Genomic DNA, 25,290 nt, shown 5'->3' with positions numbered 1-25,290 from the left:
TGGAAGGGTGGACAGCCATCGCCGTAGCTGGACTGGCATAGCGCACCCCTTGCGTCATGCAGATGGCGTGGAAATTCGTCTCTTCCAATTTTACTTAGCTTCTCTTTATTAGGAATACGCAGCTCATAGTAATTTTAATCCTCGTATATATGTAATTATTTACTGGTTGCGACTTTTGCAAGAAGGCGCAGACAAGCTAACGTTACACGCTTGGCATAGCGTTCCTTCCAGCTCTTTAGCATAGGCATGTCGTACAGTGCGCCGTGCAGCTTTTGTGATTGCGACCAAAACTCTAATGGACAAGGAGAAGTGATGCATTTCAAATGGGCGGCAACTTGTCCTCACCTAAACCACCGAATGACAGGCGTTCTATTAAAGTCTTCTTAGAAAGAACAAAGCTTGTTCGGGATTTCCAAATCCTCATTACGAAATAAAGTAGCACTTATCATCGGCTCGGTCTCAGTCGAAACGCCGATTTAGTATAATAGCCCTTTCGGCCCTGGTGTCCTATAAAAGGGACACGAAGAGAAATTGTTCTCAGTCATGACGCAAATGCTCAGCAATTTGAAAAAACAATTTGAGCTAGTGTCCATACACCTCCGCCAGCACAGGCAACAGTTTCTTCGTCCTTGTCTTCCTCAGAAAGCCCTAGTGGTTAAAACAAAATGGCGGACGGCAAGAAAGACGACTGCAGCATTATCCACGTCTTTTGGTAATATTTTGCTCAATACCGACTGTCTCCATAGCGATTATAAATTGTATGACGAAAGTACATCCGAAAAAGCGACTATCAAAAAGATGGAGGCCATTGAAGTGCAATGGTGCAGGAAGTGTGCTGGAGGTAGAAGACGATCACGATCTATAGCGGGATATACAATTTGCTTTTGCAGGCTTGGGCTTGCAGGCTTGGGGAGCAGTTTCTCTGCATAGCATACGAATCATTGGCCATATACAACGTAAATACTTCCAACAAAGCGACTATCAAGTACATGCAGCTCATTCAAGTGCAATGATGAGCCGCGTATAACGAGCCCAAAGAATGCTTTTATGGCTTTTCACGCACTAGAACCACTGTCAAAATGCCATCCTGCAAGTTTTTCTATATTTAAATGTGCGACACAGCTTATACGAAACTTCGATATACTTCGTATCGTGCTTTGCAACCACTAAGCCCTGGTGTGCTATATATAAGGACATGACGTCATACCTTGTACTGAGAGGGAATCCGAATATAATAAATATTTCGCTGTTTCTTAGGCAGTAGTACATCCATGCAAAATGATGAAAAAAAGTTAAAATCCAATTCTTGAAGTGTGAAAGAGGCTCGGGAATAATTTCAAGCTTTCGTGCACGGACGCTTGAGCATGAAATGTTTTATCGCTCGTTTAGCGCTGTTTCAGAGGGGGGGACCAGCAATCGAGCCATCCTAAATTCTATGAGAATACAAGGAAAAGTAAACGAATTCCAAAGCACAGCTTATAGTCACCATGCGGCGAAGAAAAGTATGGTTTAGCTCACTATTGAGGGTCAGACCAAGGCCACTGCTGCCGGCCGCTCGAACCTCTAAGCTGTCGCCTGGAGACGTGCACGGTGCAGCAACGGTGAGTGATGTCGTGCGCTTAATAACGCGATAACGCAGAAATGGTTTGTGCTGGCAAAAGCTTGCCAAACCGGATTGGTAATGTCCCCGCAATCACCGGGGAGAACGACGTTCCCCCTCAATAACTCACTGATCTGAATAAATCAAAGAATGGGGAAAAAAGTGAAGTTAAACTAACAAGAAACAGTAGGGTTCTTTTTTTTTTTACCGAATCCGACGCCGGGAGGTCGTCGATGCGCCCAGGCCTTGATTGAAGACGTGGATTAGAATAATTAGGCGGACGACGTTAAAATGAAGAAGCATTTCATATGGTTACACCTAGATCTCGATACGGGAGTGCGCGTAAGATTGCGGCCGACCGAGGGCGGGACGTCAAACACGCGAGCTCGTGAAAAGCAGCACGAAGCCGTATCGCCGCGGTTACGAGTGCGTGTTGTGCACGGCCATAACGCGGCAGTTTCAGCGGTTAGCCTCTTCAGTCCCCACTGTTCCGGGGAATGGACGACTAACGCGACGCAAGGACAACGCGGATATCTTATCTGTCTCGTAGCGATGATGGTATACCGCGAATGATTCTTTGCACTACGGAGTCTATAAAACTAAAGCAACGCATTAAATGGTGAACTCACGCGTTCTGTGCTTGATACCTCACAGCACGTCGTCGTTGATCTTACGAAAACTTGTGCGACTGTAAGTCAGCAATACTCTCGTCGTTGTTGCCTCAAAACGTGGCTTCTTGTTGATGTCAATGTTGAATCCTTTCTAACATGTTCTTGCGCCCACAGTGATTGTCTTCTTTGTTCTCTTTGTCTACGTCGTCAGCACGTTGATAGCAGTGGCTCATTAATGCTATCCCTCATCGGGAAAGTAGTGTACCACGGGATGGAAAAATAGCCTTATGACTACTGAAGAACACACACTATAAAAAGCAAAGAAGTGCGCTCATTTAGGCAATCATTGGAAAAACCTGAACACCCCCCCCCCCTTCCTTCTAATTGTTGCACTTAAAGAAGTAAAAAATCAGATCACAGAATAATGTTCGGAGCAGAGCATGCTGATTTACCTTCAATATTTATTTTTTCTTACAATTTATAACTGAAAGTTGAAAGAGAGAGAGAGGGAGGGAAATTGATTTAGCAACTTTAACTGTGCAACAAAATCAGACATAGCAATTCTGTAGATGATAACAAAACTGACATGTTAATTTGCAGTTTACGTTATTGCTATTTCAGCTTGTGAGTTCGATAAAAGCGTTATTTGCGATGGGGCGATGGTATTTCTGACTATAAAGGTCCGCTTTAACGCTACAACAAAATCAGATATTGCAGCTCTGTAGATTGTACCTGATAACTTTCAAACGTAACAAAACTGGCATGTTAAATTGGAAGTCAAACCTAACTGCAATTTACCTAATACTGCTTCTTCTGCTTGAGAGTTTAGCAATAGCGCCGTTTTCGAAGAAGCGGTTTTTTTCTTGAGTGACGTGTAATACAGCAGTTGCATCCACAATATGACATTCCATCCAAGCAACTTTCCTAAATTGCGACGGCTACTTTCGTTGCGAAGTTATCGAGTTGTAGATCCACTTGTTCTCACCACTACCATAATCATCATCATCAGTCTATTTTATGTCCATTGCACGACGAAGGGCCCTCCCTGCGATCTCCATGTGCTCCTGTCCTGCGCCAACCGATTCCAACAAGCGCCTGCGAATTTCTTAATTTTATCACCCCACCTATCTTCTGCCGTCCCAGGCTGCTGCTCCCGTGTCCCCCGCCATCGTTTGCTGTGGCGTCATCCGGCAGCGCGATCATGTTTAGCAGCACAGACGACCCCGTCAAGCTCACTAATGTGATCTTTTACTTGACTGACGTGGCGAACCTATGGTTCCGCAATGATGAATCCGATCTTGCCAACTGGTCGGCTTTCTCGACAACTTTGACAGAGGTATTCGGTCGTCCCGCCGTTCGCCGGTTTCGTGCTGAGCAGCGCTTGCGCGGTTGAGCTCAACGCCAGGACGAGAACTTCACCAGTTATACTGAAGACGTGCTCTCGCTCTGCAAGCGCGTCAACTCATCTATGGACGAAGCTGACAAGATCAAGCACGTCATGAAAGGCATTGATGACCATGCCTCCCAGGTGCTCGTCGCGAAGAGTCCCCGGATGATTGCCAAGGTCATACAGCTCTGTCAGCAGTACGACGAGCTGTGCGCAAGCAGCGTATACCTCAACACGCGCTGTTCAGCAGGACACCGCGGATCTAACTCCCTTGGATTTCGGCAGCATCGCCGCCGAAATTTACCTCGTCAAATTGTCAAATGTCAAATTTACATTTACCTGGAGGCTGCGACGATTTACCTTAGTTGTTAACTGGGAGAGTGAAGTTATAAGTTCAACTTTTCTTTTTCGGCAACGAAGTGCAGTTGCGGAGAAACTGCATTTTACAGCCACGGAGCACCCTATCCACGGGGTTCTTCGATAACTAATCACGAGGGTCAGTATTAACGAAAACGTTTTTATATAAGAGTGTTTCGAGAGCAGATGTCAGGCAAAAATTGGCGTTGGACATATTATTCGCGAAGGCGGCCAGCCAATGCAAAACAGCGCTTGCGAACGAAAAGCTTTGTGCTTGGCGGGAATTCGCTTTTAAGAACAATTCGATCGTAAGATGTTGTCGTGGACACAAGCCGCATCCTGCAGGATATTCGTATAGTGCACAACTGCATGTCCTCTGGCAAACTGCAGTGGTGCGGTGTCGACGGAACAAGGCTAAATACGTATGAGAGTGGCTGCTGAGCTTCAGGACATACTGCTCATGCTTCCTTCAGCTCGTCTGTCCCGGGGGTGTTGCGCGTGCAGACTCTCGCACTGAGGATGACGCTCAAACGCTGCTACATTCCGTATACGCAACACGAAACCTGAGCGCTCTGGTCCTGACTGAAACGTATTCTGCACGCGTGCCTTCGATATAAGCGCAGACCCGCAAGCGGTCGGTGAACTTTAGAGAACTACCAATGCAAGCCGACACTAATATGCCGCCTAGTGGCATCAGCACAAATTGAAACAGTAAAAGCAAAGCAGAACATGTGACACACGGAGTCACATGAACGTGCGGTGTTGCATCTCTTGACATATCGTATCGCTGAACGTGGTATACGGTCCCTCAACCAACATACCCGCCTCCGTCAAAATAACCCTGTATAGGCTCCAAACTCTCCAGCAACGTGGAAACAAAAATGTGCGGCACAGTCTATTAAAGTTTCTTCACATTATAATGTATGTCGATAGCACATGCACCTAAGGGCTCACTCGCCAGCGTCCAAAGTCGCTTTCATCTGCAGGACGAACGTTAACGAGTAAGATTAGATGCGGGTGAGAAGCCGCTCACCGCTGTTTAAGCAGGAGTTCGTGCTGAGGCAACCGTCCAGAACCGAACAACGCGGCAGAATGAAGGCACCGCCTTTTCTCTGCCGCCAAATGCAATTTGCGCCGACAGCGCTCGGCAGAGGTCGGCGCGATGACAGAGAGTAACGTCCGAGCTGTTTACGACTGCCTCTCGTCGATTCGACGCGGACACGCAGCTGGCGCTTGGCCGAAGAACAATAACCTACTGCTCAATCAATGCGCGCGAACTGCTCGAGACTCGGCGATGGGAGGACCTCGTTACGCGCCACGCCAGTGATTCCGTTCACGCGTGACGAAAACTCGCGGCGGAGACAAGGGGGGACGCGCGCGCAAACGGGGCGAGTGCCGATGTCCGTAAGTTGCGCCGGCAGCTGACGTCCTCTCAAGGATAGATTTAACCCGACTTATACGTGTAAACGTCGCATTACTACTGCCACGCCGGGACGTGTACGCGGCGATGCAACTTTATCAGCACCGGTCACTCGCCTTCGCAAGCCGTCGCTTCTCGTCATTTGTGGTTCCGAGGTTTTTTCTTTTTTTTTTTCACACACACACACACACACACACACACACACACACACACACACACACACACACACACACACACACACACACACACACACACACAAAAAAAAAAAAGCCCACAGACTTCCTTCCAGGAATACGAACCTGTAGCAGGGAAGCCCTAACTACGATTACGAACGCTGACTAAATGTGCCTTAGATACCTGAATTGCGCCTATGGCTTCTGCTGTCCATATAAACGCGGTAAAAAATGACAGTCGCCCGTTTAGCGCAATAATGTACGAGCTATCAATATTCCTGTGTGATGTCGCCATTCACGCATCTTCAACATCAGTCACGGCTGCTGCTTTCGTGTTTCCTGCCATGGGGAGCGAGCTTCTCTGGAGCGTACACGTGCTCCGAAAGCATGTACCTTTCGCGAGGAAGGAACGACGCCCACGACGCGGTGTGGACTAACGGCTCGGCGCCGAACGACGACAATGAGCCTGCGATAGCCGACTCTTCTCGAGCTGCTCACGACTAACGTAAAGGACAGGCCTATCACCGGGACGGGCAGCGAAAGAAAAATCACTATTCGCGAAATCTATAAGATATATGTTGCAATGAAGAAATTAGCCCTGGGGTTACTTTGTCTTATGTAGGAAAAAAGTCGCAGTTTCGCCCGATAGGCGAAGCATCGATTCACCTTAATAGCCAGCTAATACTAAGTAAGGATAGAAGTTTTTATCGGCCGTATAAAGTTGTAAACATTCCCTTACTATAATTAAATTACCAAGCATGGTGTCATGCAAGCACAAGCAAATATGAACACATCTCACTCGATGACCAAGCACACTCGCTGTCCAAACGCTGGAATGAGACAGCGCGGTAGCAGCAGCGAGCGAATTGACCTTCGTGCTGCCTCTCGCTTCAACTCGAACTAAGCGGCGAGAACGCAGGGCACACGAACGAAGCTATCAGCACTCGTCTCACTCTGTCGTCATTGCAGATCGATTTCAAGATGGCCGCGCGCAGCCGCACCATATGCCGCTGCCGCCGGAGGAGACCAGTACCAAATGTGTTCCTCTCATTGGTTCCACTACACTAAAGTCTTGTTAAATAACCATGAGCACAAGGTCACAGTGGGCTATATCAATTCCTCCTTTACTAGATGCCTGCCGCGTGGCTAGTCTTCCCATTGGAGCGGAGGCTCCTATAGCTCAGGGTAGTCGTGGAGAGACGGCGCTCGCAGCCATAGAGTTTCTCACTATAACACCTAGAGGGTAATCTGGCGCCACCGTCTATGGGAGTTTCTTAAGGGGGCACCGTGCCGTCATGGGAATGACGGGATATGTGTCTGCGAGGCTCGTGTTGGCTGGTGTTGTAAGAGGCTTCGTCTAAAACGTGGATATGGCTACGCAAATAACGCGTTCTCAAAGTAAAATCTTCATAAAATGTTTCTATTCACGCATATTACATCTTTACTCACCCACGATGCATGACTAAGCGAAGAAAAGCAAGAACAGACGACCAACTGTTTCAAAGCGAGCGCGAACCTTGTCGTCTGTCCTCCAATTTTAGCGGCCCGCTGATACTTTTTACGTAACATTTAGTCGTACACACAATAACAAGTTCTCATAGTTAAATAAAATATGTTTTCGCGTAATAATAAAGCTAAAACAGCTCTTCACGTGCTGTTCTAGTAGAAAATGAATCATTGTGACAGACGGAACGGTACTTGCCAAGCGCGTCTTCGAGGTGTCCTGTCTCTACGAGAACGATGCCAATCCGAATCCACAATATACCGGCATTCCCATGCATACCACAGCGCAGCAGCGCCAGATTTCCCTCTAGGTAATGTAGTGAGAAACTCTATGCTCGCAGCCGACCCTACTTCCTGATGCGGAGGAAGTGACTATTACTAGGCTGGCGCGCGCTCGACCAATGGCTTGACGAGAGACCGCGGGTCCAGCCTCCGGGATCGCAAAAGACGCCGCTAAAATCTCGGAGGCAGGGCCAGGTGATTTAGGTTTGCAGTGGCCACCGCAGCTAGCACTCGCAGCCGACCCGGATGGATAGGTGGAAAGAGAAGAGGGGCCGGAACCAGCTTCTCAGCTCACGCGGCGGGCATCTAGTGAAGGAGGCATTCGCTATATTTAAACGAGATGGCTGATTAGTTAGCGCGATCATCCATGAATGGACCTATAATTGGACCTATAACCACTTGCAATTAGCAGCTATAATGCGTGCTTGTAGAGTCTTATTACCCTCTGTATTAAAGAAGTATAACTTCCTTTGAAATTTAGGCCAAGTTAGGCGCCGCTAAACCGTAATAAATCAAGTCACAAGAACGTCTGAAGCCTCAAACAAGAAGCTCAGACAAATCCATGCACTACACATCATTTCCATGGTGGCCATAGAGTTTCTCACTACATTACCTAGAGGAAAATCTGGCGCTGCTGCGCTGTGGTATGCATGGGAATGCCGGTATATTGTGACTTCGGATTGGCATCGTTCTCGGAGAGACAGGACACATTGAAGACGCGCTTGGCAAGCACCGTTCCGTCTGTCACAATAATTCTCTTTCTGCTAAAACATCACGTGAAAAGCTGTTTTAGCTTTATTATTACACAAAAACATGTTTTGTTTAACTATGAGAACTTGTTATTCCGTGTACGACTATATGTTACGTAAAAAGTATAAGCGGACCGCTAAAGTTGGAGGACAGACGACAAGGTTTGCGCTCGCTTTGCAACAGTTTGTCGTCTGTTCTTGCTTTTCTTCTCTTGGTTATGCATTGTAGGTGAGTAAAGGTGTAATATGCGTGAATGGAAACACTTTATGAAGTTTTTACTTTGAGAACGCGTTATTTGTGCAGCCATATCCACGTTTCAGACGAAGCCTCTTACAACACCAGCCAACGCGAGCCTCGCAGATACATATACCGTCATTCCCATGCCGGCACGGTGCCTCCCATAGACGGTGGCGAGAGATTTCCCTCTAGGTGTTATAGTGAGAAACTTTATGATAATGGCTGATAACATAGAGTTTCCCCCCGAATTCTTTTTTTGGAAACTCTATGGCTGATAAAGCCCCTGGAAACATACTAAAGTATAGCGCTATTCGTGTCAGTGTGCAGGCACTTCCTCTCTCGTGAGTTTTGTAGATTGTATACAAGTTAGTCGACGTGCGATGCCCATCGAGCAAGGTCCTCGGTCGCATAGTTTCCTACAATAATTACTTATTGTAGGAAACTCTATGCTCGGCCGGAAAGATGGCCTTGTGCCATTATCCCGCTAGAGAACACCAGGGCGGTGCGGTTCGGAGTGGTGTAGTGGTAGAGGTCCGAGAAAAGGGAAAATGCGAAAAGGTAACATGCACGACAAAAAGCCCTTAAAATGTAATCCCATCTTTTTTCAGGGGCTTTAAACTCAGAGGTTGGTGCCGATAGTACTGTTAGCACTTGTTCGCTATTTTAGGGGTACACCGTGTCTTGGAAGTGACGTGTGGAAAATTTAAGTCAGGGAAACGCTTGTACTAGCAAAAACCATCCGCGCAAGCAAGCACGGCCGGATGCGAGTGCGTTTGCACGCAGACGCGCTCAGCGTTGGCGCGCCTGAACGTAGCGCCACTGCGCTGGAAATGGACATCCGGGTAAGCTCGGCGACGCTGAGAAATCGCACGGTTTCAAACGTGATGCACTATGCTTTTGCAAGGTCATCTTGAATGTCCACTCGCGACGCAGCACGCGCGCCGAAGCGACGATAGTGAAGCCCTGGGACGAGAGACGCCGAGGGGAGAGAGAGAGAGAGAGAGAGAAACATTTATTTGAAGGAATAAATGGGGTTTGTGGTGTGGGGCCCACTTGGTCCATGGGCCCCTTCACGCGGAGGTGGCTGCCCTCGGTCCAGGGCACCACAGGCTGTTGCCGCCCTGCGTGCCCTGTCGATCTAACTGAGTTGATCGTCAAGGCTGTCGCTGGCGAGGAGCCTTTCCCAGCGCTCCACACTCGCTTGGTCTATATGGAGCAGTCCGGGGATGGCCCGGCAAGTCCAACTGGTACGTAAAAGTGTGGGCTTCTCAGAGCACCATGGGCAACGCGCGGTGTACGTCGTTGGGTGCATTTTATTAAGAATGTGTAAGTTGTGGTACGTGCCAGTCTTGGGGGGGGGGGGATTAAGCTCCAGGTGACAGCCTCCTCCTTTGTTAGTTTTTTATGTGGAGGGGAGTAGATCCACCCGAGTCCTTTGTAGTAATTTAAGATGGCCGCGATGTCGCACGGTACTGGGGTAGGCTCCTGCGGGGCAGTATCACAGAGTGCTCGGTCTGTTGTGTATCCTCGAGCCACCCTGCTGCCTCCTGGTTCCATTCCAGCCCCATGAGACCCGGCACCCATATTATGGTATGCCGGATGGGGGATATTGTGTATCTAGGGGGTCTGTAGGATCTGGTACGCCAAGAAGAATACTCGTTGCTGTTTGGCCGACTCGCCCATGCAGGAAATTTTGGCAGGCCGCCTGAGAACCCGTAAGGATGTTGAGCGACCATCTCTGGTTGTTACCGTGGGCAATGGCTAATGCGATGGCCGCTTATTCAGCCTTCGCGACGGAGGTGCAGGGAATGGATACGCTGCTGATTTCGCGAAGATGATTATCGACCACTGTGACTACAGCCCTATTGCGATTACCGGTATATAGCGCTGCATCTGCATATGTTGTATTGATCCTATTTGAGTAGCTTTTTGGAAGACCTTCAACTCGAGCCCCTCGTCGCCAGTGATGAAGTTGCGGGCCCATATTACGGGGTATGGGGGCTACATTGCAGTCGGTCCGGAGGCTGAGCAGAATAGATTGCTGTTCGGCGATGTCTCGAAGGGGGCCCACATGCCCAAGGCGTCGCAGCAGATCTCTCCCAGTGGTAGTCTGTGCGAGTCGGGAGAGTTGAGTGGCTAGTTGTGCTTCCCTTAACTCTTCACACGTGTTGTGGACGCCAAGGCTTAACAGTTTGTTTTTCCTAGAGGGAGCCTAAGGGCCGCCTTGTACGCCCGTCGTATCAGGGCGTTTACCTGGTCTTGCTCCCTTTTGTGACATGCTGATAGGGGAGGCTGTAGGTTACTCTGCTGACGACGAGGCTGCGGATGAGTTTCAGCGTATCTTCCTCACGCATCCCGTGGCGACGGGCGGTGACGCGCGCAATCATACAAGCGACCTGTAGAGTGGTGGTGCGAAGGGTGGTGAGGGTGTAGTTGTTCTGACGGTTCGACTGCATCCACATGCCCAGGATGCGCACGAGAGTTTTCTCCGCTACTTCTTGGCCGGCCAGCATAATGCCTAGTCGATGGCCAGGATCTTGGGTGCTGGGTTCATTGCTCTTTCCGTGCCAGATGCGGATGAGCTCCGACTTCTCTGTGGTGCAGGCCAGGCCACATTCACATACATAGTCCTCCACGCAGGTGGCAGCTTGCTGCAGCTTGGTCTCTTTTTCTCCAAGGGAGCCCTGTGTGGCCCATAGCGTGATGTCATACGCATAAAGCGCAGGTTGGACTCCCTCAATTTGTTAGAGTTTGCGCGCGAGGCCTTTCATAACTACATTGAAAAGCAGCGGAGAGATGACAGACCCCTGTGGGGTTCCTTTGTTGGGGACGCTTAGTGAGGAAGATCGAAGTGTGTCCAGCCCTATAGTCGCAGTGCGATTGGTAAGGCACATCTTTACGTATTCGTAGGTTCGATGACCGCAGTTGAGTTCAGCGAGTCCCTCAAGGACAGCCTGATGATTAACATTGTCAAAAGCGCCTTTTATGTACAGGGTCAAGAGAATGTGTGCCTCATGTTGGGGCACTGTCTCGAAGACTTCCGCTTTGATCTGTAGAAGAACATCTTGGGTTGATAAGCGGGCCCGGAAACCAAACATGGTATTAGGAAGGAGTGAATGGTCTTCCAAGTAGTTCTGGAGGAGGGTGGTAATCACTCTCTCAAATTTTGCCAAGTTAGGAGGTCAGAGAGATAGATCGAAGGTTCTCGATCTAAAGCGCCTTGCCTGGTTTCGGGATCAAAATAATATTCGCATGTTTACAATCAGGCGGAACTGTATCTTGTTCCCAGAGAGGGTTGAGGAACGTTGTGAGGTCCTGCACAGCTGAACCGATGAGGTTTCCTACGAGGCCATAGCTGACATGATCCGCACCGGTAGCGGTGTTCCGAGTGCAGCTGCAGATAGCGGCATAGACCTTATCAACCGTAATGGGGCTGTCTAGGGTGTGATTTGGGCCTCCCTGGTATGTACCCCGATAGGGAGGAGGGGTGGTGGTGCCAAAGCATTCGCGTCTGATTTACTCCAAGAGTTCATCTTCAGTACCTGGATAGGTGTAGATGGTTCTTACTACTGCTTTATTCGTTTCATTTTTCGTTGTTGTGGGATCGATGAGCGACTTTAGGATATGCCAGGTGCGGGCCGTGCCCAGTGATTTTTGCAGAATGTCGCTGAATTGAGCCCAATTAAGGCGGGTCAGTTGCACCGCATTGTTTTCCGCCCGGGTTGTGAGGGCGGCGATTTTAAGCTTTAACCTGCGATTGTGCTTCTGGGTCTTCCACCTCTTGATGAGGCGGACACCGAAGACGCAGCTCCCGCACGAGCGAGCGCGCGCCAGTCGAGCCCGGCCGTGCTCGTGGCTGTCGCGTCCGTAGTTTCCTTGTGGAAGGCGCTGCTGCAACTCCTAGGAGAAGAGGCGCGAAGGGGCGCAGTTGGTGCTACTTCTTCCTGATCCTCCACTACTTCGCTTCTGCTGAGCCACCTCCTATACGGTCTAACACCAGCCTACTTCAGTCGTACCCACTGAGCCCTGCTGGCCGGACTGCTCTGATGCTGCTAGGACGACCCTCTACCTTTCTCCCTCCTTCCTTCTCTCTCTTTTACTCCCATCTCCCCCACCCTGCTGCCGCTGAGCCGCGCTCCCGCATGGGTTGCAGAAGATAGTGCTAGCCTTTCCTCCTTTCCCCACAAAAACCACTTCTCTCTAGTTTTTACGCGTAAAAATACGTGTGAAAAGCACAAGTTTTTGCATGATTAGCTGAAAATATGGGCGGTTAGTAACTCTCGAAATTTCGAAGGGTTTCGCCCTACAACAACGGATTCCGGAAGCGAGTCTTATTGTTCTATTGCAACGGGAAGCAAAGATTTGTTGAAAGCGTTAGTAGAACCATGAAGGCGTTGGATAATTAAAGAATTGAATAGACGATGCGATGAGCGCACGGGTGGAAATAGAAGCGAGCAACGAAGGTCAGGAAAGTTGTAGTACAATTTATGGGAATAGGCAGAGTTGTGAAATTTTACGTCTTGATGCTAAAAGGGGCAGACCAATAGATAATTTCAAGTTAGTAAGGCTGATAGTGTTGTCATAATTCGATCAGATAAAACGGGAGGCACGACTTTGAGTAGCTTCTAAAGTGTCAATAAAGTAATTTTGATGCGGATTCCAAATTGTGGACGCGTATTGTAATTTGGTACGGATGAAAATTTCATATGCTAGTTTACGAATCGACGGAGGAGACAAGGATAGGGATCTTTTGATATAGTTAAGGGACCTTGAGGCATCGGCTGTTATTTGTAGAACGTGGTTCGACCAATTTAGTTTGTTAGTGATGATAACGCCAAGGTAGCGGCCACTGTCGACCTCAGATAAATTCACAGAGCCTAAAGAGCATGGAAATTTGGATATAGAGCGTTTACGTGATACAAGCATTAACTTGCATTTGGAAACATTTAGTTCCATCAACCAGTGTGAGCACCACTTGTCAATAGAATTTAGGTCATTTTGCAGAATGGATTGGTCAGTGTTAGTAGTGACACGACAGTAAATAACACAGTCATCGGCGAATAGACGTATTGTAGATGATATGTCTATTGGGAGGTCGTTAATGTATTTATAAGAAGGAGTGGGCCGAGGACGGATCCCTGTGGTGCACCCGATATTACTTTGGTAGTATCTGAACAGCGACCGCCAACACAGGTGAACTGGAGGCGATCTGTCAGGAAGCAGGTGATCCATTATAGGATTAGTGGGTCGAGTTGAAGGCATGAAAGTTTGGACACTATACTCGATGATGAGGGACGCGATCGAAAGCCTGAGAAAAATCTATGTAAATTACGTCAGTCTGAAATGAAGAATCTAAGTTTAGGTGGAGTTCTGCGGTGAATTCGAAAACTTGTGTTTCGCAAGATAAGCCCGGACGAAAGCCATGTTATTTGCTAAAGAAAAAATTATTTCTGTCGAGGCGGGACACTATATGGGAATATATGATATGTTCTTAAAGTTTACAGGCAATACATGTTAGTGAGATCGGGCGATAATAGGTTGGGTCGGAGCGCTTACCAGATTTAAAGATGGGGGTTACTTTCCTTAGTTTCCACTTTTGGGGCACAGAACCCTCCCTTGTAGATTGGGTAAAAAAGATTTGTAATATCTGGCTAGAAATGACGTTAGTGGCTTTCAGTATCTTCACCGGTATGTTGTCAGGTCCAAGGGAGCTAGATATCTTAAATTTATTGATTAGGCTCGCGATATCTTCAGCAGTTACATCAATGGGAGGCATTTCAGTGCCGCAAAATCTTGGTAAAACAGGAATGTTGGTGGAAGATTCCCACGTGAAGACGGAAGAGAAGTATGAATTAAGGACGTCAGAACATTTTTCAACTGGAACATGTGACCCATCATGATTGGTGAGTTAAGGCGAGATGTCAGTGAATTTACGAGGTTCAGCTCCTCTAAAACGACCATTGTTTTTTTGCCTGTGCTGGAATAAACGTATCTATTGGTTACCAACACTCAGTAGTGGTACATAATCATTATCATATTCATCATCATCATAATCAGCAGCCCATCTTTATGCCTACTGCCAGGACGAAGGCCTCTCCCTGCGATGTACAATCACACCTGTCTTGCGCTAGCTGATTCCAGCTTGCACCTCCAGATTTCCTAATTTCGTCACCCCACTTAATTTTCCGCCGTCCTCGACTGCGCTTCCCTTCCTCTGGAACCAATTCTTTAACTCTAATGGTCCACTGACTATCTACCCTACGCATTACACGGCCAGCACAGCTCCATTTTTTTTCTTACGTACAATATCGGCTACCATCGTTTGATCTCTGACCCACACTGCTCTCTTCCTGTCTCTCAACGTTACGACTAACATTTTTCATTCCTTCGTTCTCTGCGTCGTCCTTAGCTTGATCTTGAGATTCTTTGTTAAACTCCAGGTTTCTGCTCCATATGTTAACACCAGTAGAAAGCAAAGATTGTACACTTTTATTTTCAATGACAGTGACAATGAATAAGCTCCCAGCCAGGCTTTGGTATTGCCATGCTATTGTTACTCTTAAGTAAATTTTGTTCTCGTGGTCAGGCTCACCTGTGAGTAATTGACCTAGATAAACGTACTCTTGCACAGACTCTAGAAGCTGACTGTAGGTCATGAATTTTTGTTCCCTTGTCAGGCTATGGAATTTTACCTTTGTATTCTGAGTAATAATATTCAACCCTACTTTTCCACTTTCTCGGTTAAGGTCCTAAATCATGTGTTGCAATTCATCCCCAGTGTTTCTGACCAGGGCGATGTAATTTGCGAGGCACATTTATCCACTATTCAATCTGTCTACTAAACAGTATACATCTATCTGGGAAGCTTCAGATGCACCAGCAGGAGTAACTAAAGAATTTTGAAAGCTTCGTTGCATACGTGTAGGCTGGCAATTAGAGTACATTGTGGGTCACCACTGTTTCCTCCAGATTTCATAAGTGAGTGTACCTTCCATAGCAACGCCACTAAAGTCATTGTAATAACAATAAACAAGTAAAACAAAAGAACATAATGACTGCGACAGAGGAGGCCACAATGGGGTGAATGTGCAGTTATCACTGTCAAAGACTTACCAGAATGGTTTCTCTGCGGCCGCTCGGTTCTTGAAGTGCGACGGGTCACTCGTCAGCCGCTGCAGCGCATACAAATAGAGAGCGCAAGTGCCGCTCCTCGCTCGCCTTGTCGCCCGGTTATCGACAGCGCGTGACGAGGCACAGGTGCGCGAAGGCGATGTCCGCTGTTGTAGCCTCGGTAGTGCGGCGCATCGGTACCCGCTGTTCTTATCCTCTTCCTCGCTCGGTCGACCGTGTCGCAATCTCCCTCTTGTCCACTCGCGCAGCGGCCGCCACAATTCGCGTCGTCACGCGGCGCGTGACGGCAGCGCACCTCACAGCACCAGCACGCAATTCTGCGGCTGATCGGCGATTTCTGCCCCAGCACATGCGGTCAGACTGGCAGGGTCAGTTGGAGTGCCGGGGGAAATTGCTTCTGCGCGCTTCACAGAAAAAATAGGGGCAGTTCGTGCGTTAAAGTATTTAGAGCAACCGAAGATGCAGGCAGGACGAACGCTTCCTCTGTTTATATATCCTCTGAAAATAGAGCCAAGTCCTTCTGATATGATCTTCACATGGCGCACTTTCAATCGTAATTGTGCCCGTTCAGGATCCTAATTTTCGGTAGCGATTAGTTCCATTGCGAAAGTCGCGGGAGACAGCCAATCGCGGGCGACAATTTCGATCCATATTAGGCTCGATCGTGATCGAAAGTGCGCCGCATGAGACCATTATAATAGAGTCAGGTTCATTTTAACGCGACAGCGTTAAGTAGCTCGTGTCGCAGAAAAGCCGGTGTCGTCGGCGTCGGCGGCACTGGCCATGAGCGAAAAAATGACGCAAGGCAATCCATAAATAAAAACCACTTGCAAGATGGGCTGGGTGGGAATCGAACCAGGTACTCCGGAGTGTGAGACGGAGACGCTACCACTCAGCTGTGAGTTCGATGGGTCAAAGCGCGACAAAAGCGTCTCTAATGAATGCAGCGTTGCCTTAGAAACGTGCCGTAGAAAGTTATACTGCGGTGTATATCAGTAATTATGAGCATGCAAATCACAGAAGCCGCAGTTAAACAAGTAGCAAAGTACGTTTCTGCTACAGTTCTGCGCTTGGCGCACACGCAGAGTCATCTTGCGGCAAACACAGAAAACCCCCTCCTCGCAATGTACGGCGCTGCCCCGACAGGTGGCGCGCCACTCGCCCGCGTCTCCCCTTCGTCTCGTTTGAGCGCATTGGGGCCGTGCGGAGACAGGTGCGAGGATGCTCGAATACCCTTGCGTTTAATAAGTTTTCTCGCTCTCCCCCCTTCCAACTTCCAGTGTGCGTCACTCGAACCCTTGTGTTTAGGCGACGCGGCTCCTCTTTCTGCTCACAGCACGATTCCTAGGTGCAGCGTCCGATGCGGGACGCCTCTGACGTGATCGCTGCGCCGTAGTGCGTCTGGTGGGAAAGCGTCCCCTGCGATGTGTGCCGTGCTGCTGGCGAGGAGTCATGCGTCTGCGTGGTGCTCCCAAGCGAGATAGAGGACGATCCCATCGCGGCGTCAACCACATGATCGCGTCCGCCTTCACGGCGCGTCGCGGCCCGGCTGTCCGTGCTGATCACGACGTTTGGCTCACGTAGATCGTTTCTCCTTCCGAGACACCGAGTTCTTTGGTTCGTTCTTCTTGCTCAGGCGCACGTTTCGTCTGTGTGACTCAAGAGCATGCCGAGCGAATGAGTGGGCGGTGCGAACGGGGTGCGATAACGCTATCGCGTTCCACTCTTGAAGGCGAAGCTTAAGCGTTCTCCAAGTTCTTGAAAGACTGCGTGCCGCTTTATTCGGCTGGGCGACAGAGCGTTCACGGAAGAAAAAAGTCGCAGTTTCGCCCGAACGGCGAAGCACCGATTGCGATAGCAATTTAGTGCACAGCTATACGAAGTCATGGTTCTGACGAAGTTCACAAGCACGGCCTGTAGATGGAGAGTAAACGTAGCATTTCTTATTAATGTACAGTTTATTGTATCGCACGGAGATCTGCTGACCACTGGCTTTATCGTAATCGAAAAGCTTTTTGCGCAGATTTCTGGTTGTCCGGCAGAAATCTTCATTGACGAATATTCTAGAAGTTTTCAGTTTGCTGCGTGATGAAAATATACTATCTCTGAATTTGGAAGATAGAAACTTGCGAATAACTGGCCGACATTTTCTAGAAACAAACTTTCCCAATCGATGAGCGCGCGATATGCGGTTATCGCTACTGCTCAGATTAAAGTTTAGTGCATTGTTAAGGGCTGCGCTTATTTTCTGCTTGTATTGTGCCCATGTTTCTGAAGGACTGTCAGCGATACCATGAAAGACTGGGTTTTCTCCGCGTGATCGGTCTTCAATGTTGTCGAGACGGTGGTTCAGATTAATAACCTAAATATATATATATATATATATATATATATATATATATATATATATGTATATATGTGGTGTCCGCTCAAGAGGATGCACCCGGCTCACTCACGCTAAGCGAATCCACGGCACGTACATTCCCGTGTTCTCCCATTTACTGCTGTATGTAGTAGCATGTCAGAGACATGCGCCTGCGGCGAACCTCTCCGCTTTTTCTTTAATCAAACCAAACATCTCTCTATAAATGCACGTAGAATACAAAGAATGGAAACGACATCTACAGAGCGTACCTTGAAACGCATCAAGACGCTTAGCGTATTCATCTACAAGAAATGGTGAGAAGTCTATTCGGCTTTTACCAGTCGCTTCCGATTTCTTTAACACTGCGTCGAACTGCTGAGCACTTTGATAACAAGTTGAAAGGCATTGCAAGAGCGGCGTTTATTCCACCGTCTAAAATCTTTAGCATCAAAGGTGTGACTGGAGACGAACACCGAAAGCACCCCACGGTACCCGCGCGTGACCAATCTGTGGAAACTCATGAGAAGTCATTACTGACGTAGTGCCTCGCGCGCAAGAAACAGCTATACTGGAATTGGGTGAGCAGTATAGCTGGCCATGTAATACGTGGGGCAGATAACCGCTGGTCCCCTCGGAGAATGGCTCCACCAAGCGAAGGAAAATGCAGTAGAGGACGGCAGAGGGATAAGTGGTGAGATTAAATATAGAAAATTTGCAGGCGTCATGGGATGGCGTTAGCTGACTGAAGACACGACTTTCGGTCGGTATAAGTTAGGGTCATGCTGATGACCCTGACGATTGGTGCGGAAGCCGCCGCGCTCCCGTGACGTCTCGAGCGCTGGCCTCCTTTCTCGCGCACGGCACCCCGTTGTCCCCGCGCACTACGCATGCGCGCGGATTTCCGACAATGCAGTGCCCCTCGCGTGCCGGTAGAAGTTACCGCAGAATCTTCCTGCAGCGTGACTTGTCAGATAGTGCGCAAGGTCGATCCAAATGGGTCGCGAAGCTTCGGGCAAAAAGCGGTTCAGTACACACTGTCACCGACATCAGCAAGGGTGTTTATGGGAGCAGCGATTGAAACGCGACTATGGGTGCTACTCTCGACACGCATGTCGGCTGCACGACCGCCATTATCCGCCATGTTGACTCTCTGATTGGCTGTGGCGAGCTCACGTGCCTTGAAATTTGTGCCGGGAAACGGAAGCTTTGCGAAATGTCGTTTTGCGTTTTCATCAAGATGACGAAACGTGACGTGGAGCTGCAAATTTTATGGACTAATACATTTTTTTGGTCCTTGGCAGATATATTGTGATGTTAGCGCTTCAAAAAGAGTGCGAGCGGTAGCGTGCAGAAGCCAGTGCAATGCATCTGCGATTGCGCGAATATGTGGTAGCGATCAAAGATATGCGCCATGCCAGCTTGCTAATTGGCTGAAGGAATATCTCGTGAGGAGCGTCACAGGAAGGGCTGTTTCGTAAACGTCATTTTGACGATGCGTGACGTTGCGCTGGGCGGCAATTGCTGAGATTTTCCGCCATAATTTGTGGTGCGACGAGCCGCGCGAATTGTGCTAATGAGCAGCCATATGCAATGGCACCCGAGAGGAATGCGTATCGCCACATTTTCCCCGTCGCTTGGCACCACGAAAATATTTTGTTCATAACGCGTGCTCATAGTATTTGCATCGCTCTCGGGTGGTGTTGGCATTTGTGTTTGGGGCCATCATTTTTTAAAAGAACGCGTTTATACGAAATAATATTGGTTGAATATAGCAAACTTTCGGCATAGTTGTCCACTTTTCACTGCTACATTTGTATTGTAATCAAGATTAATGCCTTTTCGCACAATCAGAAGTTATGACAACGGCCTCTTTCTAATTTATAAAAAGAAATGTACGCAAGGCGGCGCCTTGAAGTTTCCTCCCGCGGTGCGAGTAACCAGCGAAATGAACAAGATATGGCAGCGCCGGCGCTTGCGTCGCGCTAGTGGATATCTCTGGCGCGCGCAACGCTATCGGTGATATTCAGCCGTTTCTCAGCCAGCCGAGTCGGGCTGAGTCACTTGCGTTTCACGAGATAGCGATAACGTGGCCTAGAACGTGCGCGCATCACCACTGGTAGGTCGCGTATGTTGTCTCAAGCAAGAAAACAAGCGCGTTGGCGCCAACGTGCGATGACCCATTCGATTTTCCGGGGACACGCAGCCTAGCTATTGAAGCAGACGATGGCTTGTACGCAACAGACGACGGAAGCGAGATGCGTTTTCGACGGAATAATCATACGCTTTGAGATAGCTGATTTATTTTTACTGCGGAGGAAAACTGTTTTGCTTTACCGATAACGCTATACAGTGCCTTCATTTTAGTTTCTTAGGCGAAACGTCAAGTTGGCGTCACGTTACGTAAGCAAAACGGGGCCACCAGCGCCATTTTGTTTGCGGCGCGCCTACGTCTCGCACCGAAGAAAATGGCGGAATGTCCAGAATAGCGCCCCAGCGGCGCTATTTTGGACCACGACCTACTGTATAGTACGACACGACATACAGTAGGTCCTGTTTTGGACATTGGGGAATATCGTAATGGCGAAATTTTCGTTTTTAGGCGTATTTAAAAAGTGAAATCTTCACATCGAATCACATGGGAATATTACAAGAAAGAAATTGGCTTCCACTATCGAATGAAATGCTCAGTATTGCATCGTTTCTAATAAAAAAAATTATGCGTGACTCTAAAGAAGAGACGAGCGGAGCTGGGGGAAGGCCAGTAAAGTAGCGCCAAACCGCGCATAACACACGAGCGGCGGCAACGCGTCCCTTCGGCGACCGCGATTCGCGTGGCGAGGCAATTGAGGCCTTGGCGTGACCAACGCCGTAGTAGACGGCGCGGTTGTCTCCACCCTGTACGGAGCGGCGGGCGAGGAGAGAGAGAGTGTGTGATTGTGAATCGGAAGAAGCGCTATGAGCGCCGAGAATGAACTGCAGGGGCGCTGCGAGCGCCGCTCGCGTGACGTCAGGGCACGGACTCGCGCCTGTCGTCTGCTACAGTTCGGGCGGTGTCCGTAGCATGGTCCCTGGAATCCGGGCGCCTTTTGCAGTGCTTTCGTTTGTTCGTTCTCTTTCCCTCTGCTTGTATACTTATGGCGGTCATCTGAAATATATTTTTGCGTCGTCTTCGTTTGCGAAAATTTATTCAAAGAGCTTATTTCTTAGACAACAATACAGTACAGAGAGTCGCTTGCAGCCGCCCAGTCAGTCTGATGCGCTCCTACTGCTACCTGTACGCTATCATTCACTATCTGTAAATATTGTATAAAGCTTTTCGTTTCTTCTTCGTTTGCGGAACGAGTCTGTTTTTCGTCCTCCACCCCAAAGTCACAACAATGTCTAGCACTTGCGCTATCCCTGAGGCACAACAGGCGTCGCACCGTCGAACGGTGCGTATCTACATATATAAGCCAATCACAGTCATGTCTAGCCATCGACCTATAGGCACAGCCGTCACACTTGGATTGACGATGATAGTACACCGAAGTATAATTATTGCAGCTAAATCAAAGGTTAACCAAATGAAACTAAGACTTCACCAAGCTAAACCAAGCTTTCGCTTTGCATATCCAAGGTTAGCTGAGCTAAGCAGCAGCCAGTTTTTATACTTTGCTTTCACTCTCTCTCAGCTCTCTCTCCCCCAAGCTCGGCCAAGCTGCGGACGCATAGATAAACCCAGCGTGGTTCTAACAGCTACACTGTAAACAAAAGACACGGCTTTCATATAAAATGAAAGCTGCACGCCATTATATGTCCTTCAATAAATGTAATTACATTCAAACTTGAAATTCTAGTCTCGACTGGAGAGCTTGTAAATGAACAGAAGCGAGTAGTGACCAAATAATGTACGATCGCGACAATGATAGGAGGAAATCGAATTAACCAAACCCGACACGCACAGAGCTCTGTTCATTGCAAAAGAGTATTGTAAAGGTGACAGTAGAGGTCGATGCCCATTAGAAAAAGAGCCGAGTATAAAGTTAGGTCAACATAGGTAAATTCGTCATAAACAAGGGGAAACGCGCATAACACAAAAGTTCATTTGAAATAAATCGGGGTAGTAAGTCTACAGGTTCCATGAAAACCGGTTGCCTGTAAGCGACTGCAAGTTATTATTGGGCGAAAAACTATACCTTGTGCACACGCAAGCTTGCGCAGTAATCGCTGCTCAAGCGACGTAGCATTCCTCCTACAGCGATACACTACAGCGAGAGACAGTACGCAACCGTTCTTTCTTCGTTAAACCACTATCAACTGCAGTCACGCTATAAAATACGGCGTTAACGGGATTCCCGAATATACAGAATAGAAATTGAATGATAAATGCCAGTCGATTCACATTCAATATATCGAACATTGCAACAGTTTTATTTATTCCAGTTTTCTTCCAGCAACAACGTTTTTGTTATACGTGCATGGCAGTAAATAGTCAGATTACTGTTTGGCACAGCTACACCCACACATATAATTTAGAACGACTGGAAGTGGAGCAGTTTGGTAGGGATTCAGGTTAGTGAAACACAGGCGCGCAAGACAGGGACCAAAGAAGGACCACATCGAGTATATGAACTGAATTAGGCCGCACAGTTGCCGAAAAAGCGTGAACACGTTCATGTTCCAGATACTGTTGCGCCTCAACGCATAAAACAGCAGCTCGTTAAAGAAGTTCAACGATACTGCAGTTTTACTGTAATATTCAAGGAACGTATCTCGAAACTCGCGCGATTCTTAGAATTAATTCCAAGTTGACACGCCTTGCAAGCTCACCGGCTACAATTCGTAAATTGCGATATATGGCTTGAAGTAATGAGTTCAAAAGTTCATTAGTGATTTTAAACGCGTAAGCATTTGTAGGCTTACGAAAAGGATAAAATCCGTTCATCCGTTTGTCATGTAAGACGATCGCTTTCAAGCCCACGCGTCCCTCTTAAACGCGAACCGGTGAGAACACAGCGCGCGAAGATATATACCAGCAGTCGGCACTCTCTGGTAATCGCAGATCACTTTCAAAATATGGTCCACGCGGCCGTGCCATATGCAGCTGCCGCCTGAGTACGGTTGATCACGGTTCATAATGGTTCGACGCGGGTGGAGAAGCGGGTGCTTATCTTCACGCGCAGCTACCTGGCTGCGCGTGAAGATAAGCAAGTGGCATAACGCCTACGTATACTTAGACAACTCCCAGAGGAGTCTCTGCGTGAATGTTTTGCATGTTAATTAGGCGATTATGCATTTCGATTTCTCGTGCGAGTAATATCCGCCACTTCGCGTAAACCAGACCAAGGACTAAAATTATGCTATCTACCACAAGCAATGTCTAAGAAGTCTGCATGAAAAAGAAAAAAAGAGAAAGGAAAACGCAGAAACTCCTCTGGCAGTTGTTTACGTATGCGTAAAGGCCAGACTACACGTACTCTTGCTGACGTGCGCATGCTCGCGTCAGCGCGCGCACGCATGCGCAGATGGTGTGGGCTCGTACGCGTCGAAACGCGGCGCGATTTCGGTGAACAGCTCCTCTGTGTTATCGCGCGCTCAGGCTGCCTCGCGTCGCCGAGCTTGTCTACGCAGTTACGGCGCGTTGCATTCAACTCCCAGTGAAGCAGGTTTATATCATACAAGAAAGTGCTTATTTCCTTTTTGTGCTTGAAAATATAACGTTTACGTTTACAGATATCGAAACATTTTGAAACATTGCCAATAACAAAGTACGAAGCGGTGTGTGCCAAGGCATCTATGAGTGAACCCCATAGAGTTTCTCACTATAGTACCTAGAGGGAAATATGGTGCTGCTGCGCTGTGGTATGCATGGGAATGCCGGTATATTGTGACTTCGGATTGGCATCGTTCTCGAAGAGCCAGGCAAGCACCGTTCCGTCTGTCACAATGACTCATTTTCTACTAAAACTGCTCGTAAAAAGCAGTTTTAGCTTTATTATTACACAAAAATATGTTTTGTTTAACTATGAGAACTTGTTATTGCATGTACAATTATATGATACGTAAAAAGTATCAGCGCGCCGCTAAAGTTGGAAGACAGACGACAAGATTCGCGCTCGCTTTGAACAATGCCTCCTTTACTAGATGCCTGCCACGTGAGCCGAGAAGCTGGTTCCGGCCCCTCTCCTCTTTACTCTTCCCCACCCGGGTTAACCCGGGTCGGCTGCGAGCCCTACCTGCGGTGGCCGCTGCAAATCTAAATCACGTAGTTCTGCCCCTGAGATTTTAGCGGCGTCTGTTGCGATTGCGATCCCGGAGTCAGGACCCACGGTCTCTCGTCAAGCCATTGGTAGAGCGAGCGCCAGCCTAGTATTCGTCACTTCCTCCGCAACTGGAAGTGGGTCGGCTGCGAGCGCCGTCTCTTCGCGACTACCCTGAACTACGGGAACCTCCGCTCCAATGGGAAGACTAGCGACGCGGCCGGCATCTAGTAAAGGAGGCATTGCTTTGAAACAGTTTGTCGTCTGTTCTTGCTTTTCCTCTCTTCGTCATGCATTGTAGGTGAGTAAAGATGGAATTTACGTGAATGGAAACATTTTATGAAAATTTTACTTTCAGAACGCATTATTTGTCCATATCCACGTTTTAGACGAAGCCTCTTACAACACCAGCCAACTCAAGCCTCGCAGACACATATACCGTCATTCCCATGACGGCACGGCGCCCCTTACGAAACACGCTTCGGCGGTGGCGCCAGATTTCCCTCTAGGTGTTGTGGTGGTGAACCCACGAGTGAGCCATATGGTGAACCCGCGAGTGAGCCCAGTGAACGCGCGCTGTCGCGCGTATTTGTGGATGCGAACCGCCATTCCGCGCGTAGGCGCGACCTCGCGCGCGTCCGCTAGCGTACGTGTGATCAGGGCTTAAGCATTGTGCCACTTGCTCATTTCCACGCAGCGCGGTGTCATTATCGATGCTGTAAAACCTGATCCGACCAGTATAAACGACAGGGCTGCGGCGACACGAACTGCTGCGGACGGCGGCGCAAGGTGAATTGATGAGGAAAGCAAACTACTGCAGATGTCGGCCCCAGGTGCGCTGATGACGTTCCGATCATTATAAGCTGGTAACGCTCTCTAGCGCTTTGTCCATCCGCGTCGAAGATATTATATGAACCTTCATCAACGGTACTCAGGCGGCGGTTGCGTATGGCACGGCTGCATAAGCGATCTGCGATGCGTACAGTACTGTACTGTACTGCTAACAGCTTCGCGCGCTGCGTTCTCACCGCTTCGCGTTGAAGAGGGACGCGCGGGCCCATGTGTTGAAAGCGATCTGCGAAGGGGGCGCGGTGCGGCGTGTACTGAGGCCTTCGTGCCGCTTCGTTCGCATGGAGGCGACATGGAGTAAGAAGGTAAAGTCGCTCGATATATACTGCGGGATCCATCATAAAAGCGATCGTGTTATGGGACGGACGGACGGACAGTTTTGCTCG

At 48.6% G+C, this 25,290-nt stretch overlaps 1 protein-coding gene across 12 annotated transcripts in view; it reads right to left on the bottom strand.

Moving 5' to 3' along the window:
• Window positions 1-25,290, bottom strand: part of LOC135898571 (solute carrier family 35 member G1-like) — a 92,312-nt gene that overhangs the window by 7,768 nt on the left and 59,254 nt on the right. The window contains exon 3 of one of the 12 annotated variants that reach the window (XM_065427609.1): window positions 15,434-15,855. The exons of 9 other annotated variants lie outside the window; for them this stretch is intronic. The gene's annotated coding sequence lies outside the window, so the exon portion shown is untranslated. Of the gene's footprint in view, window positions 1-2,229; window positions 2,406-4,988; window positions 5,050-15,433; window positions 15,856-25,290 lie in introns of those variants that run through there. 2 more of the 12 variants (XM_065427616.2, XM_065427608.1) reach the window with 2 other exon arrangements.

This window comes from Dermacentor albipictus, chromosome 2 (genome assembly GCF_038994185.2).
Source record: "Dermacentor albipictus isolate Rhodes 1998 colony chromosome 2, USDA_Dalb.pri_finalv2, whole genome shotgun sequence".
Taxonomy (NCBI): Eukaryota; Metazoa; Arthropoda; class Arachnida; order Ixodida; family Ixodidae; genus Dermacentor; species Dermacentor albipictus.
This window is presented reverse-complemented; position numbering and strand designations above follow the sequence as displayed.